At 36.6% G+C, this 7,499-nt stretch overlaps 1 long non-coding RNA gene across 1 annotated transcript; it reads right to left on the bottom strand.

The window, feature by feature from the left end:
* Positions 1-1,453: 1,453 nt before the first annotated feature.
* Positions 1,454-6,141, bottom strand: LOC307164031. Its single transcript, XR_013822194.1, has 5 exons — positions 5,741-6,141; positions 5,480-5,511; positions 5,065-5,311; positions 4,495-4,659; positions 1,454-1,933 (listed from the first exon to the last, which is right to left on the bottom strand). It is a non-coding gene; the product is annotated as an uncharacterized lncRNA (long non-coding RNA).
* Between the last annotated feature and the right edge of the window lie 1,358 nt (positions 6,142-7,499).

Raw genomic sequence — 7,499 nt, forward strand, 5'->3', positions numbered from 1 at the left:
AGGAGCGGTTCACAGCCAAGGAGAGCAACGCTCTCGTCAGGGACGTTGGGGATGGAAAAACCCACCCAAATTAACTTCGGTTAAAAAGGCGTATGATAATTTGGGTAAATGTGTAAGCTAGATGTATGCTTTTATAATAAATTGTCTATCTATCTATCTATCTATCTATCGTAATAATGTATGATTTGCAAAAATGAAAGCTGCTGCTTCTGTGTAGATGAGAGAATCAAAGTGTATGCGCGTTGTGCACACACTACATGCGCAACGCACCGCTGACTTTAAACTATTTTTTCCTGGTTAGTGGCGCAATTGTTTTCTAAACCTGCAAAATAGCATGAAGGAACGTTTGCGCCAGAACACGCCTCCTTTTTTGCGCTGAACCGCCCAGGGAGCGCAAGTTCATTCCCTAGTTTAGCGACGTGCTTCTGTGGAGGGAAAAGCGCGCTTTGCGCGGGTGCAAAATAGGAATGATACATGCGTCGGTGTACAAAGTCAATTGCGCTGGGTGCAAGATAGGGCCCTTGGAGTATGAGAGAAAAGTCATTTTGAGAAAACAGGCTTTAAAGATTTATCATCAGCCAATGAGATTGCGCATTCAGCCCTTTTACTTTCACGACTGGTTGCTGATAAAAAGGAAATGACCATATTTGGATCCTACAGCATTGTACAGAAGAGAGAGCTTTCCAGCAGTCCATGTGATGACGGTGCAGACCACATTCGCGGAGCAGCGTGTTGATTAAGAACGCCAACTTTTGTTGAATTTATGAGAAATCTACAGGTGCAAACAGACAAAGTGTAGTAAAATAAAGACCTAAATGTGTATTTCAGACTTTTTTTCACCACAAGTCTGAAAGAAGACATGTTATTGAAGACAAATATCCAAAAATCTCAAAATTGACCAGTAAAAAAACGTGGGTGGTCGCATGGTCTAAAGCGCAGTGCGCAAGTTCACTTAGGTCGGTCCGTACATTACTAACATGTTCTTTCAATAACAAAAAAAAATTGATTGCGCCATTGACTTTAGAGCAGGTTTCAGTTGGTCAATGGCTCAGTCTATTTCTGTTGCCTCAAAATAGCAACGCTTCAACAATGCACCAGAACACACCTCGTTTTCAGACCAGCAGCCCATGGGTGCACAAATGGGCGCTAATGCATTTGCTATTTAAACAACGTGGCACAGGGCATGAAAATGAAAACTGCATCGGACTGAAACTAGCAAAAAACACTTGCGTCGCGCTTGGCGCAGCATTGCACTGGGTGTTACTATAATACTGGCAGCTGGGTTGCCAGCCACATACTGTATTTTTACAGCACTAGTACAGTAAACAGCATTTACAGTACTCCACTGTAATTACCAAATACAGAATATACCACATATTTTTACAATATTAAACTTGTCTACAGCAATAAATTGTATAGTAGTCACACTAGGAAAAAGAAAACAACATTTTCTGGGTTTTAAAACATTTATTTTGGTTAAAAGCAAAGATCAGAAAATTGCCTTCTGTGAACATGTTGGCTGAATTTTTTTTAAACATAAAATGCAATTTTAACACTTAACAACAAACAGGTAACACTTAGCACTTAATTAAAGGGATAGTTCACCCAAATAATTAAATTAGCTCAAATTTACTCACCCTCAAGTCATCCTAGGTCTATATGACATTCTTCTTTCAGACGAATACAATCGGAGATATATTAAAAAATGTCCTGGCTCTTCCAAGCTTTATAATGGCAGTGAATTGCTGTTTCTGTTTTGAAGTCCATACAAGTGCAAACGAAATCCCATTCAAAGTCTTCAAGTTTTCGCAGAAGTGAGGACACCTGTAGGCTTACAGTGTTCTTTTTTTGCACAACTTGGCCAGTTTTGTTTGAAGTTACTTGTCCTTTCTTTGTTTTTGATCCACGTTCAGGATTGATGTCAGGAAATCGTCTAAAAGGCAGAAAAGAAAGGAAAAAAAACAATGAAATATTATAGACTGAGTTTATATATTTTGACAGAGAGAGACAGCACAAAAGATGTGTAAATAAAAAACAGATATCGGTTTTAACGACTAATCTGTTTGGATAAAACTGAACAACATAAAAAAAAATGCAATGTTGGATGTTGTGATCAATAACTGATATTTTTTCTGCCCTGGTTAAAATACATCAACTCAATGTGTCTGTTTACATGCGCACTGTCAACTAACTAAACTTTTGGAAGTGGGGTTGCCAGATTTAAAGTTTTATTCTACAACTTTTAATATCATCCCCTCATCAGGTCCCATCAGAGTATCAGTGGAAAGGCAGCCATAGACTCTGTTTATATAGAGCACACATTGCCAGAATCCAGCCCAAACCTTTGTGACAGAAATAATTTAACTTTAATTGCAAGCCTTGCAATGTTTATTGCATACATGACTACATGATAATGTTAAACATGACATTTACCAGACTAAAATGCATGTTTGCACCCAAAAATGAAAATTCTGTCATTATTGCTCACCCTTAAGACTTTCGTTCGTCTTCGGAACACAAATTAAGATATTTTTGATGAAATCTGGGAGGTTTCTGTCCCTCCATTGACATCAATGTCATTGCAACTCTCAAAGCCCAGAAAGGTGGTAAAAACATTGGTAAATAGAACATATAACTACAGTGGTTCAACCTTAATATTATGAAGTGACGAGAATACTTTTTGTGTGCAAAATAACCCCAAAATAACCTCTTCTCTTACATGTCATTCTCCTACACTGTTTTGTGAGGATGAGTAGGCCGGAGTGTATTAAAGGGTAACTCTCGCCAAAATGCAACCTAGGGTCTTTTTGTTAATCTACCAGAGGCAAACTTTCATTTAAAAGCATAATTAGGATGGAAACGCCACTTAAGTTTGACCGTATTTTCGTTTTCGGTCTAATTGCCTTTTGAATGGGAGTGCTTGGACTATGATAGCATTAAAAATCGCTATTTTTTAAAACACTAAGGAGGCTCGACACAACATGAAACTGTGCTCGAAGTATCACCAGGGGCTCTACACATGAACTCCAGCATTGAGAACAGTGTTTGTGTACACAGAGTTTACCAAAAATAAAGATTTTGAACAACTCACGGAAGCTGTGTCCGCCTGCATTTTGACAGTCAAAAATAGTCGATCTAATAACTATATTCTAGAGCTGCTGTAAAGCCAAAACAATCTATGTTACTGTAATTTCCTATTATCACTGTAAAGCTGCTTTGAAACAATCTATATTGTTAAAAGCGCTATATAAATGAAGGTGACTTGACACTGTTTACACTACGTCAACAGCGTAGGAGAATGACGTGAAAGAGTAGAGATTGTTGAATAATGTCGTTATTTTTTTGTATTTTTTTTGTGCACAAAACAGGTTGCACCACTGTAGTTGCATGGATTATTTAAACAATGTTTTTACTACCTTTCTGGGCCTTGAAAGTTGCAAAGACATTTCTGTCTATGGCTGGTTCAGAAACCTCTCAGATTTCATCAAAAATATCTTCATTTGTGTTCTGAAGATTAACAAAGGTCTTACAGGTTTGGAACAACATGAGGGTGAGTAATTAATGATAGAATTTTCACTAATCCTTCAACTGAAAACAACTTGCACTGACATATCTTAAATATGTGACTGCCACTGTTTTGTCTCAAGATGCACACCAGTAATGTTTTTTTTTTATTAGACATTTTTATAAAAGCTGCTTAAATACCCTAATTTTATTAAGGCCTAGACCTGTCTTAAAGGGTTAGTTCACCCAAAAATGAAAATGATGTCATTAATGACTCACCCTCATGTCACTCCAAACCCGTAAGACCTCTGAACTCTTCTGAAGACATCTTAAGATATTTTAGATTTATTCCGAGAGCTTTCTGTCCCTCCATTGTAAGTCAATGGACGTGTCACTGTTCACGTCCATAAAGGTAATAAAGACATCATCAAAGTAGTCCATGTGACATCAGTGGGTTATTTAGAATGTTTTGAAGCATCGAATATACATTTTGGTCCAAAATGAACAAAAACTACGACTTTATTCAACATTGTATTCTCTTCCGGTCTGTTTTCCATCCGCGTTCACGAGTCCATATTGACGCACCAGATAACACGTCAGCAGCGTCAATGTGGACTCGTGAACGCGGATGGAAAACAGACCGGAAGAGAATACAATGTTGAATAAAGTCGTAGTTTTTGTTCATTTTGGACCAAAATGTATATATTCACTTACAATGGAGGGACAGAAATCCTCTCTGAATAAATTTAAAATATCTTAAGATGTCTTCAGAAGAGAAACGGAGGTCTTACGGGTTTGGAGTGACATGAGGGTGAGTCATTAATGACATAATTTTCATTTTTGGGTGAACTAACCCTTTAAGCTAAGCCCAGTATGGAAACCAGGGCCATATTGTTCATACCAGTAGTCAGTCAGCTTAATAAATACTGTCAAGACAAGTCACAATTCAGTCTAATATTTATATGAATGGCAAATATGCTAATGACTAACCTCTGAACAAACTCAAGGTGCTGCCTCTTCCTGTACTGCAAGCTGAAGTTATAGGAGGAGGCAAACAGCGCTGCCAGGCCAGCGATGAAGCTAGGCTGTGATCCTTTCCACACACACCTTGACCTTCCAAACGTAATGTCCAGCACTGGTTGCTTAGAGATTGACCTGTAATTGAAAAAAAATAAAATAAAATGAATTAATAAATAATATTAATAATTAAAATAACTATTGTGGGTTCCACTGTGGTTCGATGTAGTTGTCTATCTATTCATAGTTCTATAAATTAAAATTTTCACCTAAAAATTAAAATTGATTAGGGTTAGAAGAACACTAAAACGCACTGCCATATTATTTTGCTTGTTTTAAGCATAAACTCACAAAATTTTTACTTATTCTTTCAGAAAACAAGACACTTTTTACTTGTCAATTAAATGCTTCTTCATGTAAGAATTTTAGATATCTGGACTGGAAACAAGAAAAAAACACTAATTAAGAAAAACATATTTTGCAGTGGAGTAAATGATGGCTTTTCATTTTAGGTTTAAACTTAAACCTTTAATGTTTACATACCAGGAAATAAGGCGTGGACTCTCTGGCAAATGTAGATTGCTGGACATCAGCGTTGCAAATTCCTGAAACAATTTTTAAAAAGGACAGCACAACCATGATCAACAGAACCAAAACATAAAACATATATTACAGATTAATGAGATTTGTTGAATATCATCTACTTATCTGCTTGAAGGATAACACCGTCTAACTTCTCTTTGAATTGTTAGGCAATTTGTAGGAACATATGGCATGGCAATCAGGAATACTACATTTGAAAACAGCATTAACATGGATTTTTTTATGCTAGCAAAATTGAAAATTCTGACAACGATTCAAAAGCACGATCACAGAACTGACAGCATTTGATAGCATTTTTTTTTTTTTTTTTTTTACCACATAGACTATAACTGTAACACTACTTAAAAGCACTTACATTAGCACTGGACCGTCATCAGATTACAAAGCCTGAAACGAAAAATATATATCAAAAGCAGGTCATGCAAATAACATGGTATATGTTGCCTATTATGTGAAATATCGAAGTTAACGTTAACTTACTTGGTAAACAGGTGGAACAGAGTGAATTGTTTGCGCGGCCGCGGTAGAAAACCGCGATCGCAAAATCAAACCAAATAAGCATTTGTGAAAACAATGTAGAAATGCGAACGCAAAAAAACAAAATATATTGGCTTACCGTATCACTCAGTTGAACAATTTTCCATCTTCTCAAACTCTAAATCCCACTAATCGTCACAGGCGCAGGTTATTCAGATGACAAATTCTTCCATCCGTCTTCATGTAACATTAATGTCGCCCATTTTCTGCTGCGTCACAGACAACTAATGTTTCAAACACGAACCGAAGCTCACAAAAGCTTAAAAATTGCTCACAGATTCGCAGACACTGTTTATCTTGTTAACAGGAATGATTATTCTGTTCAGTTGAATCCCGCTGACAAATCAAGTTTGCCTGTAGTAGCTACATGTCGGCTCGCGTCACATTTGAACTGAATTGAGCGCGAAAGAAATCAATCCCACAATGCAGTGCTTTTACAGTATGATACTGTATTACGAATTTATCGGGTTGAAAACAGAAATGTGCTGTATATTTACAGCTGTTCTGTAAAATATACAGCCTAATACTGTATTATGGAAATACAGTACAATTCTGTAGGAAATTCGCTGTAAATTTACAGTAAAGTTTTACAGTGTAGTATTTATATTATTGTACAACTTGAGACATATAAATGGAATATAAATGAAGCTGTAGAAATATGGTAAATCATACATCTTCATACAAAAGTTAATCCTAAACTTTGTGCACTCAAAAAACTGTTGATTTTTTTTAATTCACTATTATACAAAGAGGATTTTACAACTGCCATTTAACAACATTGTGTGTGTGTGTGTGTGTGTGTGTGTGTTTCAGTGAGTGCTCTGAGGATTGTCCTTGTGGGGAAGAACGTGTCAGAAAACAACAGAGTGGGAAACTTAATCTTAGCTAAAAAAGTATTTGGAAAGAAAACACCACAACCTGATGTACAGACGGTCAGTCAAACAGTGGAGGAGAGAAACATCACTGTCATCAACACAACTCATCTGCTCAATCCAGAACTCAAACTACAAACAATAGCACAGAAAGTGTCTGAGGTGTCTCCTCCAGAACCTCATGTGATCATACTGGTGCTGCAGCATAAGAGTTTTAGTGAGAAGGATAGAGATAGATTAACTTCAGTGTTGAACTGCTTTGGTGAGCAGGTGATGAAGCACACAATGATTCTGACTACTGATGACAATACGCACATAAATAAACAGAAATCTGAAAAAGAAAATAAATTGATTCAGCAAATATCAAAAGAATCTGGAGGAGGACATCTTCAACTTCAAAACACACAACACTCTCAAATACTTCAAAAAGTGGATGAAATAATCACTTATAGTGGTTTTAAGGAGACAAAACAGAGCTTGTCACTGGATCAAGTGGACAGTAAGTATTTTACAATTACAGCTGATATCACACTGCTGTTAGACATTTTTTAACAAACCGGTTTAATTTACAGTAAAATGTGTTTTTTAAAGGTATACCAATAATTGTTTGTTAAATAAAAGGTTTGCTCAAAGAAATATTGCATTTCAAGAAGTTCTTGTCCTTTATTTTGGATTTGGTAGCAACTGAAAACTAGAAGCAATTTGCATAATTTAGGTTGATAATTTACCAGTGGGTTAAAGGTAGGGTAGGTAATCCTGTTCAGAAACATTTTTTTTTATACTGGGTGAAATGGTCCTTCCATTCTGATAGTAGTCAATACATTATGTGTTCAGAAAAAGGAATGGAAAAAATCTGACCTCTGTAGCAGCTGTAGGACAGTAAAAACTCTTACCAATCACTGCCATTCGGTGCGAATGTAAAGAACCAATCAGATGCCTTCATGTCTCGTGCCCGAGCACCACTGC

Source organism: Squalius cephalus (genome assembly GCF_949319135.1).
Source record: "Squalius cephalus genome assembly, chromosome: 1".
Lineage (NCBI taxonomy): Eukaryota > Metazoa > Chordata > Actinopteri > Cypriniformes > Leuciscidae > Squalius > Squalius cephalus.